The sequence below is a fragment of the Podarcis vaucheri genome (assembly GCF_965113315.1).
Source record: "Podarcis vaucheri genome assembly, chromosome: 4".
NCBI lineage: Eukaryota > Metazoa > Chordata > Lepidosauria > Squamata > Lacertidae > Podarcis > Podarcis vaucheri.
This window is the reverse complement of record NC_138762.1, coordinates 8,821,891-8,835,744: the sequence shown is the minus strand read 5'-3', so window position 1 is coordinate 8,835,744 and position 13,854 is coordinate 8,821,891. Positions and strand designations below refer to the sequence as shown.

Here is a 13,854-nt window from a genome sequence, read left to right as displayed (position 1 = left end):
CGGTTGGCCGTGGCTGCCTCTCTGTTGTCGCAACAAAGATATTTCAGAGGAGAGGAACTCAGGGCTCCCTCCCTGTAAACAAAAGAAATCTGTGTCAGTGAAAACAATAAATAGCGCGTGAGAGAGAGAGAGAGAGAGAGACAGAGCTCTTTGGCAGGGAGCCAGACTGATGCCACGAGATGTTGTGGCGGCCCAAGTAAATTTCCATCCCATCCTATCTCTCTCTCTCTCTCTCTCTCTCTCTCTCTGCAGCTGCCACCCAGTAAACTTTGCTTCAGCGGGAACTTGGGTTTTGTCTGGAGGCTGCAAAAAAATGCCGCAGGTGGACTGCTAAAGTGGGACGCCAAACCACACCCCCTCCCTCATGCCAGTGGCAGGATTGTGGTCCAAACCATCGGAAGGTGGACTCTCCTTCCTTGGAGGTTTTGAAGCAGAGGTCAGGTGAGCATCTCTCTCCGGAATTCCTTTAACTGGGATTCCTGAATTGGAAGGGGTTGGATTAGATGGGGTCATGTCAAACTCTACAGTGCTATGATTCTACCGTTGCTGTGTTGCCCATTGTACATTTGGAACATCTGAATGTATTTTTGGTTTTGTTGTTGTTGTTGTTTAGTCGTGTCCGACTCTTCGTGACCCCCTGGACCAGAGCACGCCAGGCACTCCTGTCTTCCACTGCCTCCCTCAGTTTGGTCAAACTCATGCTGGTAGCTTCGAGAACACTGTCCCACCATCTCATCCTCTGTCGTCCCCTTCTCCTTGTGCCCTCCATCTTTCCCAACATCAGGGTCTTTTCCAGGGAGTCTTCTCTTCTCATGAGGTGGCCAAAGTCTTGGAGCCTCAGCTTTAGGATCTGTCCTTCCAGTGAGCACTCAGGCCTGATTTCCCTAAGAATGAAGAGGTTTGATCTTCTTGCAGTCCATGGGACTCTCAAGAGTCTCCCTCCAGCACCAGAATTCAAAAGCATCAATTCTTCGGCGATCAGCCTTCTTAATGGTTCAGCTCTCACTTCCATACATCACTACTGGGAAAACCAGAGCTTTAACTATACAGAAAGGTGATGTCTCTGCTTTTTAAGATGCTGTCTAGGTTTGTCATTGCTTTGGGCTTTGTACAATTCCTCAAATTATGCTTTATCCCACCTGTGGGGAAAGGAGGGCGGAAATTCTGCCCGTTTATGTGCTGCCGAAAACTTCTGAGGTTTTTACAGCTTGCCCAAAGGACCAGCTGACCAGATTTGGGTGCGGATTCTACCCAGGAACTGTGACTGCATGCAACTAATTTTCTTACTTTCCCCCTGAAATCATTAGTGATCCTGCAGCTCACTGTCTGGCCCATGTTTACAGTTCTTTATCTCTTCTATCCCCCACACGCTTTACCCAAACTTTAAAGAGGAGCTCTCTGTCCGCCCAAAGTGGCTATTTTAACACCTGCTGTTGATCTTTCTTCCTCTTCATCACATCCTCATATCCTGCTGTTTTTGTTTCAAAGTCGCTCTCTCCTTCAAAGTTCAGGAAAATTCCCTCTTCCTTTGTCTGTCCTCCACCATTTGCCAGCTGCTTGTTTGTGCGAGGTCTGTCCTCTGTTTTCTTCTCACTTTTGCAACAAAAGCAATCCCACTTTGAAAAGACAGGTTGCTGGGAAGGGAAATAACCTGGATATTTCTCCCCACCCCCCACCCCGCTTGCCATAGACCAACACAAACCTTGATCTATCAGGAGTATTGTGAAGTGTGCACAGCTGGGCTGGCTGAGCCTGGCGGAAGTTGTAGTTTCGAAACATCTGGGAAGGCACCAGCTTGGAGAAAACTGGGGCAGTTCCTTCCAGGCATACCCAAACTCGGCCCTCCAGCTGTTTTGGAACTACAATTCCCATCATCCCTGACCACTGGTCCTGTTAGCTAGGGGTGATGGGAGTTTTAGTTCCAAAACATCTGGAGGGTCAAGTTTGGGGGTGCCTGGTCTCTTCTCTGGCTGCAGCAGTCTTTATTTCAATGGTGGGGAACCCTTTGGCCCTACAGATGTTGCTGAACTACAACTCCCGTCAGACCAAGCAAGCATGGCCCAGGGACGATGGGAATTATAATTCAACAACATCTGGAAGGTCAAAGGTTCCTTGCACCTCATTTACTTACTCTGTGATGGCATGAAGTGTGTTTGGGCATTTGTGCTGTTGTTTGTTGTTTAGACGTTTAGTTGTGTCCGACTCTTCGTGACCCCATGGACCAGAGCACGCCAGGCCCTCCTCTCTTCCACTGCCTCCCGCAGTTGGGTCAAACTCATGCTGGTAGCTTTGAGAACACTGTTCAACCATCTCATCCTCTGTCGTCCCCTTCTCCTTGTGCCCTCCATCTTTCCCAACATCAGGGTCTTTTCCAGGGAGTCTTCTCTTCTCATGAGGTGGCCAAAGTCTTGGAATCTCAGCTTCAGGATCTGTCCTTCCAGTGAGCACTCAGGGCTGATTTCCTTAAGAATGGATAGGTTTGATCTTCTTACAGTCCATGGGACTCTCAAGGGTCTCCTCCAACACCATAATTCAAAAGCATAAGATTAAGATAAGATTAGCATAGGCAAACACCTCTGAAGTCCCACCACCCAAAGTACAAGAGAACTTCCTTTGCATGTCTGGACCCCTTGGCAAGTCTGAGGATGGGATTAGGCTTGCCTTGGCCAACAATCAGCCTAGCAATTGTCACCTCTGGGCACTTCCTGGAGTCCCTATTTTCCAAGGACAAAATAGAGTTGGATTGGAGGAAACTGACAAAGGAGTTGATTTTGTATGATTGTTAAAGCTAGGTAACTTCCCTGAGCTGCCAAGTCGAAAGGATACATTCAGGCATAATATTTGTAACATTTAACAACTTTAAAGATGTGCCCCCCCCCCCCCGTAATTTCCGTAGCAATGGGAATTATAGTTCAACAACATCTGGAAGGTCAAAGGTTCCTTTCACCTCATTTACTTACTCTGTGATGGCATGAAGTGTGTTTGGGCATTTGTACTAGGTGGGGCTAGAAAAGGCCACTGCCTCAAATAATTGGGCAAGGCAGCTCTGGCTATTCCCCTCCTCTGTGCCTAAAACTCCTGGATGCCCGTTATATAGCCGAGAAATATTGGATGAGCACTGAGTCCGTTTTTGTTTTTTTTCTGGCGTTCTCTGCAGCCGTTTCGGCGTCTATAAGCGTTCCTGTCTCTGTTTAAATTAAATCAACATTTATTTATTTTCCTGTGACGGCCTCTCTCCTTCTCCTGCTTCGCCGGTGCATTTTGTGGCCTGCTTCTCGCAAAAAAGCCTTTGCCCTATGTCACGTTTTGTAGGCATGGCCAAAAATGGGCCCTCCAGCTGTTTCGGGACTACAACTCCCATCATTCCTAGCTAACAGGACTGGTGGTTGGGGGTGATGGGAATTGTAGTCCCAAAACAGCTGGAGGGCCAAGTTTAGCCATGGATGGAGGAAGGGGATTCTAGAGAACAGGGACAGGAAGGGGAGTGTGATAGGAATTTTATGGTCTTAGATATATGGTAATGTTCATAAGTGTACCAACCAAGCACGTACATGTATCAGCACAGGAAGACCAACCTGGAACCATTTTGATTCCTAAACTGAGCCAATGTTTTAAAAGAATGGCCAGGTTCCCCAGGCAATCCAATCAAGTAACCTGCCAGACAGGAGATAAATGACAACAGGAGAAAAACAATATTCAAATTTCTGTTTTAGACCACCTTTTCGGTGATGTAGGTGTGATGTATCTGAGGGGTGGTCTTAGGTTACACCCCTTCTGTGATGTATGTATGATGTTTCTGGGGGTGGTCTTGATCTACAGGATGGGAATTTCAGAAGTCTTTATAAGGCCTTGCATGCCATTTTTCTGGGTTCCTCCTCTCTCCTGCGTGTGAAGGCGACACCCTGTTGCAACAGATCAATAAAGATCAAGCTTACTAGCTGCTTTGCTTCTCAATATTCTCTGGTTGGCCTCTGTTATTCTCTCCTACCAATAGGGAACCTATGTAAGGACTCTATATGGGCTCTTAGTATCTAGATCAAGGGAAGTAATAGTGCCACTGTATTCTGCTCTGGTCAGACCTCACCTGGAGTACTGTGTCCAGTTCTGGGCACCACAATTCAAGAAGGACACTGACAAACTGGAACGTGTCCAGAGGAGGGCAACCAAAATGGTCCAAGGCCTGGAAACGATGCCTTATGAGGAACGGCTAAGGGAGCTGGGCATGTTTAGCCTGGAGAAGAGGAGGTTAAGGGGTGATATGATAGCCATGTTCAAAGATATAAAAGGATGTCACATGGAGGAGGGAGAAAGGTTGTTTTCTGCTGCTCCAGAGAAGCGGACACGGAGCAATGGATCCAAACTACAAGAAAGAAGATTCCACCTAAACATTAGGAAGACCTTCCTGACAGTAAGAGCTGTTCGGCAGTGGGATTTGCTGCCAAGGAGTGTGGTGGAGTCTCCTACTTTGGAGGTCTTTAAGCAGAGGCTTGACAACCATATGTCAGGAGTGCTCTGATGGTGTTTCCTGCTTGGCAGGGGGTTGGACTCGATGGCCCTTGTGGTCTCTTCCAACTCTAGGATTCTATACCCCATAAGGGAAAAGGGCAATTTTTATTTACAACAGGAGGCCCAGAGCGATCTCCTTACCCAGCACCCCCACCCAAAAAAAATACCCTGGAGCTCTCCAACTCCCATCAGCCCCAAACCAGCAGAGGGGACCAGGAAAAATGTAGAAACCATTCTCCATGTTCACCTGTAGCCTTAAGCTCTTTCTGCCATCCTCTGGCAGTGTGTCGCATTCCGGAGAGGGAGGGAGGCTAATTCTCCTATTCTTGCAGAAAGCTTTAAAAGAAGATTCTTATAAAAGCTCCAGTGTTTGGCACATTAGAGTTAATTATCTAATCTTAGGCAACTCAGCCAGCTTGACAACTCTTCCTCTCTGACTCACTAATGTTCGTTATTTCCCAGCAGAGGCTGTTAATCGGGTAATTTGGAAAGCTGGTTATATTTGGCATCTCTCTCTCTCTTCACCCGCTTAATACTGATGTTACATGTGTCAACCGGGGGAATGGGCCAGCGTTGCCAACGTTTCAGCCGGCCCCTGCTTCTGTGCACGTGTGCTTTTAACGGCGGTTTTCCCGCAGAGACGCTCCAGCGCATTTTTTTAAAGTACCTTTTCGTTGGAAGGTTGCCTGCAGACTTCTGAAGACCCGGCTTCTGTTTCAAAGGCGCAAGAGCAGGCCGGGCTGCCTTCTTGTTTGGTCAGTTGGCAACCCTCTGCTCAAGGCAAAAACTACGTGTTGGCTATCTTGTGCCAAGACCCTGTGAATATGTTTGTGGTGGTTTGTGTTTAGGAAGGTTTTGGGATGGGTATAGGCCATCCCAGTCTCAACACTGTTTGCATTTGCAGATATTTGGGGACGGACATCCTGGTTCGTTCCCAGTCGCTGCGTGTCCCGCAGCTTTCCCCTGGAACCCTGGAACTTCTTATACCACAAATCTACTGGGTTTTACAGTGGTATCTTGGTTCTCAAACGCCTTGGTTCTCAAACGCTGAAAACCCAGAAGTAAGTGTTCTGGGTTTTGAATGTTTTCCGGAAGCCGAACATCTGATGCGGCTGTTGGCGATTGTTTCTGGGGCGCCTGCAGCAGTCAGAAGCTGCGCCTTGGTTTTCGAACATTTCAGAAGCCAAACGGAAGTTTGGCGCTTTTCTTTTTGCTATTTCTTTTGTGTTTTTGTTTCGGAGGCTTTTTTGGTTAATTTGTTTTTGTGACTGTGTGGAACCCAGTTCAGCTACTGATTGATTGATTGATTGATTGATTGATTGATTGTGTGACTGCGGAAATGGATAAAAGCCCCCCCATCCAAACAGTGACTATCATCAGTGCAGCTAAGAAAAATAATAATTTTAATTTTTATCATCTGCAATACTGTCTTATTTATCTTATAGTACAGTACATTTATTATTGCTTTCATTATATGGATCAATGGCCTCGTTAGGTAGTAAAATTCCCGTTAAATTGCTGCTTTAGAGGTTGTTCTTAAAAGTCTGGAACGGATTAATCGGTTTTGCATTACTTTCTATGGGAAAGTGCGCTTTGGTTTTGGAACGCTTTGGTTTTGGAACGGATTAAGTTTGAGAACCAAGGTACCACTGTACAGACGTTTGGGCAATGCTATCCTGATTCATTCCCAGTTGCTTTTGTGTCCCGCAGCTTTCCCCTGGAACTACTTATACCACAAATCTACTGGGTTTTAGTTCATAGAATAGAATCATGGAGTTGGAAGAGACCACAAGGGCCATCGAGTCCAACCCCCTGCCAAGCAGGATGTCCCACATTTGTTGTGCCGTTGGGCAAGGTGACAGTAATGGCAGCTATGCTGGGGAAGCACCACACAAGACCTAATAAATCGTGATCCAGTGTAGGTCTTCCACTAACCCACGACTGTGGCATCAACGACATGTTGCAGAATGAACAGCAGCGAGAATATTATATGCGCAGAAACAGAAAGTATAGCAGGTCCCAGCAAAGGAGGAGAGACTTTTGAAAGGAATGGACCATGCTGAGACGGCAAAGCTGACAGCGAAATTAAGAGATCAAAATGGCGACCCTTTTAACAGAAGAATGGAGGAGGCCTTTCATGGAATATTCTTTAAAAATACTGAAATCACAGGCAGGATTCAAAATGAAAGCAGCGGAAGGAAAATAATTATACAGTGGTACCTCGGGTTACATACACTTCAGGTTACATACGCTTCAGGTTACAGACTCCGCTAACCCAGAAATAGTACCTCGGGTTAAGAACTTTGCTTCAGGATGAGAACAGAAGTCATGCGGTGGCAGCGGGAGGCCCCATTATCTAAAGTGGTGCTTCAGGTTAAGAACAGTTTCAGGTTAAGAACGGACCTCCGGAATGAATTAAGTACTTAACCCGAGGTACCACTGTAATGGAGAAACTTTGAGTAATAAAGATCTAGGCTGGATCTACACACATCAGAAAAGCGTTTCAGGGAAACGTGTTGTGAACTTTATTACGGGAAATCACGTTGGCGAAACGCACGCCCCCACAGCGCCACCGGGTGTCACAGTGTTGCAACGCACATAAAATGTTTTTTTGCTGAGTCCATAGTGCAGTAGAAAAGGTTTGAGTGAAAACACGGTGGAGGTGGGGAGTCAGTTTATGGGGTAAAACTCTTTGATATGAAGACGATTGTGAAAATGTTTGAAACGTTTAATTAAAGAAAATTATATTGCAAAAAAATAATAATGATGTGTTGCAGAATGCACCCCACAAAAAATTACCCCACCAGTCTGGGGTACGGTGGGCCTTTACTTCTGAGTAAGCACACAGAGGGCCATGAAATAGAAGCCCAATCCTGTTCAATGCAGTGTTCGGCTGTTGACCATGAGGGCTAAAATAATTTAGCCTCGGAGTTCAGGGACCTTTTAAAAACGCATTTTTAATTGCCGGGTTGCAATTGCCTTGAAATGTGGAGGTTTCATTCAGGATTGAACCCGGGGTTTTCTGAATTCGAAGCAGGTGCTCTAACCACTGAGCTGGCTGGCTAGGCTTTTCTGCAGATGGCTTCTGGGTACTTTAAGGCCAATATCTTTGTGCTGCACTCTTCGGAAAGAAATAACTTGTTTTTGCATATTTTTTGGGGGGCTTTATCCAACTACCACCATATCTAAAAAAGAAACATGACATGTCACCAAAGGACTAATGTCACCTCTGTTGTTGCATCATCCATTCTTCACTCATTTTGAACGAAAGCTCGCATGATAGCCATCACTAAGTAGGGCAATATTAATCGTCTGCTGTAGCCGTAATGAGACCCATTTTGGTTCTTTAGCTGCTTGGAGACGTGTCATCGAATGGCCTCTTTTCAACTATTTTCCTTTTTCCTTTTTGCATTTCTAGAACGAATTTTATTGAATTTTCAAAAGTTTAACAGATTCTTCAGTACATAATGTTTATTCCCCCCCCAATTCCCCCCCCCACAGTTTTCCACGGTGTTTCTATTTCCTGCATTGCAGGGGGTTGGACTAGAGGATAATAATAATAATAATAATAATAATAATAATAATAATAATAATAATAATAATAATAAATAAATTCCCCAGCCACTCTAGGCAGCTTCCAACAAAATATTAAAATACAGTAATGCATCAAACATTAAAAGCTTCCCTAAACAGGGCTGCCTTCAGATGTCTTCTAAAAGTCCTTGGAATCCCCTCTACAATTCGTACCATGTCTGTGTCACTTTTCGGCCACCTAGCCCATCCTGGAGATCTTACTTTTTGAGCCTGTAGCTCTCTTTCAGGCCCCAGCAAGTGCCACCCAAATCGCCTCTGAGCATGCCATTGCAGAGCAACAGCAGAGATTGAGTGTGCCCTTTTCTTCCCCCAAGAAAAGATCTGCTGTGCTTGCAAGGGTGTGACGATGACTCTGTTCTTGCTGCGTGGCTGTCTGTGCCCTGACTCTGGGAAATAAGACCTCTCTCTCCTCCTGGGCGCTAAAGGACTCTCCCTTGGCACGGCCTCAGAGTTCCCTGACTAGAATAGCCGCCTTGGAGTGCCAGATTTCTCCCTTTGTCAACGGTTTCCTGTTTCCGTATTGAGGGGGCGTTCCAACCTGCCACCAGGCGTGACTAGATCGCAAATTCAGGTTGTGCAATTCAAGCTGATTAAGGGAAGCGATCGGAAGGTGCAGGATAACACTTGCTTGATGATGACACGTCTTCAGAACAGATAGCTGGCACCGTCTAATCCAGGCATAGGCAAACTCAGCCCTCCAGATGTTTTGGGACTACAACTCCCATCATCCCGGACCACTGGGCCTGTTAGCTAGGGATGATGGGCATTGTAGTCCCAAAACATCTGGAGGGCTGAGTTTGCCTATGCCTGGTCTAATCTCCCTGTAAACAAATCAGGCTTATTATTTATTTATTTATTTATTTATTTATTTATTTATTTATACATACCCTGCCCATCTGGCTGGCTTCCCCAGCCACTCTGGGCGGCTTCCAACAGAACATTAAAATACAATAACCTATTAAACATTAAAAGCTTCACTAAACAGGGCTGCCTTCAGATGTCTTCTAAAAGTTTCGTAACTTGAATGCATAACGATCAGTTTTCACACCTGGTGAAAAGAAATAGGCAAACATGGCCAATACTTTAAGGCAGCGGTTCTCAACCTGTGGGTCCCCAGATGTTGTTGGACTACAACTCCCATCATCCCTGAGCTCTGGCCTTCCTAGCTAGGGGTGATGGGAGTTGTAGTTCAACAACATCTGGGGAGCCACAGGTTGAGAAAGGCTGCTTTAAGGTGTCCCTTAAAGTGTTTACCACGTGTGCCTTTTTCTTTAAGGAAGACTTGCCAAACAATTTCACAGTCTGGGACTTTTCTCTTTCCCTTGCCTTCGGAGAGCGGGTTTTATTTTTCCTATGCAAGCTTCCTAAAACGACATCCCAGCTGAAGATTCATGTTTTGCTCCCCTCCAAGAACCGGTGGCAGTTTGCAAGAAGGTATCCTTTGGCAGGGGATGATATCAGGCTAAGCTGGTCTGGATGGGAGATGAACCTTAATTCGACCCACTCCAGCCAGTCGAATGCATTCTGGAAGAAGACAAAGCAAGCCTGGGGGGAGGAGGTGGGGCGTCGGGAGAATCCTGCAAGCTGAATAATAATAATAATAATAATAATAATAATAATAATAATAATAATAATAATAATAATAATAATTTATACCCCGCCCATCTGGCTGGGTTTCCCCAGCCACTCTGGGCAGCTTCCAAAAGAATATTAAAATACTGTGATACATCGACTTCCGGTTTGGCTCGCAAGCAGTGCGGGAGCGTGGAGAAGTTGCTGCACGACTTCTCCGAACTGCGCGGGGATTTTGAGGGGCAACGCAAAGGCACTGCGACCCCAAAACCTCCAGGGGGGCCCCCTGGAGGGAAACGCTTCCAGCAGCGTCGGAAAAGTTCGAAGCTTTTTGGAGTTTTCCCCTCTTTTGGGAGGACTCCGGAGCAACGGAACCGAAGACGCAATTTGGTAAGCTCTGCGACCCCGCGCAGCTATGTCTCAAGCTCCCACTGGAAAGAGGCGACAAATTTCCGAAATCTTTTAAAACTGTCGCTTCTGGAGTCGCCAAATAAATGTTGGAGTGTAAGATTAGAAGAAAGGACTCCAAGACGCGACAGAACCTAACGGATTAATTTTAAGGAGCCCGACTGTATCTCGGAGTTAAGATGGCGCTGGGGGTTAATTGGAAGAGTGAGACAAAGTAACTAAAACTCACCCGCTGTAGAACTAAGAGAGGGAAACCCCCGTTGGAGACTCCGCGGGACAAAGTAACTAGAAAAAAAGATATACAGCGAAATGAAACTTTAAAGACTTTGTATTTGTGACTTTGTATCGAGAAGCAGACTGTTGGAGAGCTTGAATAGAAAGCTAAAGGCTGAAGAGAGAACTGGGAGGAATGAGCGGAAGTGGAGAAGACGAACGAAGGGGGAAGGGAGAGTAAATCGGCTTAGGGAGACGGCGAGGCAAAGTCCCCCCCCCCAACCCCTGCAATCTTGGACTTTGTAGGTCAGCCGTGACTCCCGCTAATTGATTTGCGATCCTCAATTAGCGATTTATGGCCGCCCGGCACACTTCCGCTCGGAGCTCTCCGTCACGCCTCAGCAGAGTTTCACACAGCGGTGTAAAACTGTCACGTAGCTTAGCTTAGCTTCCGACAAACACACACAGTACAGGTTTATCTATTTACAGTTGTTTATTCCAACATATCTCCGGATAAACCAGGACTGCTTGCAGCCATTATAAAACTGCTCCTTTCCCCTCACAGCATAGAGTGAGAATGACAAACTCCTCCCAAGCTCCTCCCAAGCTTCCAAAACTGACGTCAGAATGCTGAGGCATCATGGGAACAACTTAACCTGTTAAGTTCCACATCCCACACCCCCTCTTGCCGAACCATTCTGACAAGACCTTTTTGAGTTCAACACCTTCCCCTTTGCCTTGTGCCCCTTCCCGGCATCTTTCCCAGGCACCTGTTGAACCCCTTCAACATTCCCAGAATCACGCTGTGCGACACTTTCCCACGCACCCGTGACCTGAAACCCCTCTGACCCACTTGGGCCAGCAGTTGTGTCTTCTCCGTCAGACTTTTCCCCCTCTGACTTGACAACCCGTCCGTGAGCTTTCTCCATTACGCTTACCAGAGATGAAGCCTCACACCTGGACATTCCTTTCACAACCCTTGGAGATGCCCAAACCTGCCCTGACCCCTGACTCTGGACCTGGTCCCCATCACCGGGTTCTGAACCCTGATCCTGGACCTGGTCCCCATCACCGGGATCAGCCTCTGCCTCCCTCTCCTCCCCTTGAGACTTTGCACCCGTCACCTGGTGACGTATTCCCTTTTCCTTGAAAAACTCCTCCAGAGCAGACCCAGTAAACTGTGACCCTCGGTCGCTCTTGAACCCTTGCACCCTGGTGGAGAACCTTCGTTCCACCTCCGCAACCCAATCCTGGATCAGTTGCACCACCTCCCCCTGTGATTTGAGAGAGAAACACCAGCCAACCTGGCTGTGGTCATCTGTCAGCGACAGCACATACCTGGTCCCACCCAGACTCTCACACCTCATGGGTCCTGACAGATCTGTGTGAACAAGCTCAAAGGGCTCTTTGGCTACCCTCCCAAACCCGGGAAAACCAAGTACCTTTGCACCTTTGCATGCCCTGCACCCTTGGGACCTCCTCCCACATTTCCGGAGTTCGCACCCTTTTGCGCACCTGTGCAACTTTTGCACATGACTGGGAACCTTAGCACACTGCACCTGTGCTTTTCCAGCATTCCCACCACCCTCCAGAGGTGACTCCAGAACAAAGAGATTGTTCTCCCTCTGCACGTTGACCAGTTGTCTCCCTCCTCTGAAAATGGAACAGGTGTCATTTTCAAAGCAAATTTTGAACCCCTGCTTCACAAGAGCTGGTACAGATAACAGACAACAATTCAGTCCCGGCACAACGTAGACCTCTAGCTCCTCCTGTAAAGGAGAGAAAAACACATTAGCCACACCACAGACTGATTTTTGTGTTCCGTCTGCGAACATAACAGTCATTCCAGTTGAAACAGCCCTGCAGTTCCGCATTTCGCCAGCAGGTTCGCTTATCAGGTGACGACTGACAGTAGTATCCAAAACCCAGCGCGTCACCGTGTCCTGGCTGGAGTTGTTCTTCACAGTTGCCATAGAAGCAGTGATAAGAAAACAACCCTCCCCAGTGTCTGAGCCACGTCCTTCCCTTGCGTTCCCACGCTGGCCTCCTCTTCCAGACTGATTCCCATGGGAACTCAGCTGGTTGACCTTGGCAAACTTGGCAACATCCTGTCTTGCCTCTCTGCTCCGGTGGGGGCAACTGCCACGCAGATGTTGAACTCCAGTGGAAAAACACTGCCCGGGGCTCCTCCCAGCTGGCCTCCTCCTCCTTCTTCTTCCGGAAAAGCACTCCTTGCCAGCTTTGCCCCCTCTGAACCGCCATCTCATTCCAGCAGGCTTCTTAAACTTGCCTTTGGAATCCTTCGCCCCCCCGACCTGCTCACCAGCGCTCCTTGAGGCTAAAACATCAGGAACAGGGGCTCCAGCCATCTCTAGGCTTTTGTATTCCTTCCCCAGGGCTCTGGCCTCCTGCTGAAGCTTCACAGCAAACACAGCAGTACATCCCCAGACAGCCCTTGCTGACTTCACGTCCTTGCCCAACTTCTTAGAGTGAGCTTTCCAGACGGAATGTCCTCCAAGACCTGGCTGCCTGCCATTGTCTTCCGTTCTCCCAAGGGTCCCCAAGCTTACTCACAGCTTATCCAGCACCCCGTCCGGAGAGACGATTTCCTGCTGCTCTCGAACTCCGCAGCAACACAGCACAGGCAAACCTTTGCGTCTTTCAGCTAGCTGCTTGCTTGCTTGCCTCCGCCTCCTGCCGTGCTTCTCTGCTCGACACCGCAGATTTCAAAGCTCCCGGCAGCCTCCCGTGACAGTTTTACGATCGGTGATTAAGGTTACCCATAACCTCTTGGACTTTGTAGGTCAGCCGTGACTCCCGCTAATTGATTTGCGATCCTCAATTAGCGATTTATGGCCGCCCGGCACACTTCCGCTCGGAGCTCTCCGTCACGCCTCAGCAGAGTTTCACACAGCGGTGTAAAACTGTCACGTAGCTTAGCTTAGCTTCCGACAAACACACACAGTACAGGTTTATCTATTTACAGTTGTTTATTCCAACATATCTCCGGATAAACCAGGACTGCTTGCAGCCATTATAAAACTGCTCCTTTCCCCTCACAGCATAGAGTGAGAATGACAAACTCCTCCCAAGCTCCTCCCAAGCTTCCAAAACTGACGTCAGAATGCTGAGGCATCATGGGAACAACTTAACCTGTTAAGTTCCACATCCCACATGCAACGGGGGGATAAGAGCGACCCAGACTCTCCGCACTTACCTTCCCAGCTCTTCTTTTTTTTTCCATTTTTCTTTTCAGCTCTCCAGTCTTTCTTTTTTTCAGCCTGTTGACATTTTACCCCAACAATAAAAGGGACACAGTGTACAAGCTCGGACGTGTGAGACGAGACAGTTTGCCTTTGAGGGCAGAGGTCCGGTTAGTGGTTGAGTGATTGCACGCGCCCGAAGCTGGTTTTTCCTGAAGGATTCAGAGACTTTGAAAGACTTTTCCATCTCATTCCGGTTTCCTTTCTCCTCTCTTCTCTTGGATTGACCTTACATCGTGGGACCAGCACCTTCTTTTTGGCGCTTGCAACTCTTTTTCTTTTCTTTTCTGGAACTGGA

The 13,854-nt window shown here is 47.5% G+C and overlaps 1 protein-coding gene across 7 annotated transcripts in view; it reads left to right on the top strand.

Moving 5' to 3' along the window:
• The window catches only part of RELT (RELT TNF receptor), a 93,310-nt gene that overhangs the window by 15,975 nt on the left and 63,481 nt on the right, over positions 1-13,854 (top strand). For 2 of the 7 annotated variants that reach the window (XM_082219430.1, XM_082219432.1), the window contains exon 2: positions 253-441. The exons of the other annotated variants lie outside the window; for them this stretch is intronic. The gene's annotated coding sequence lies outside the window, so the exon portion shown is untranslated. The remainder of the gene's footprint in view (positions 1-252; positions 442-13,854) is intronic. 7 annotated transcript variants of the gene reach the window in all.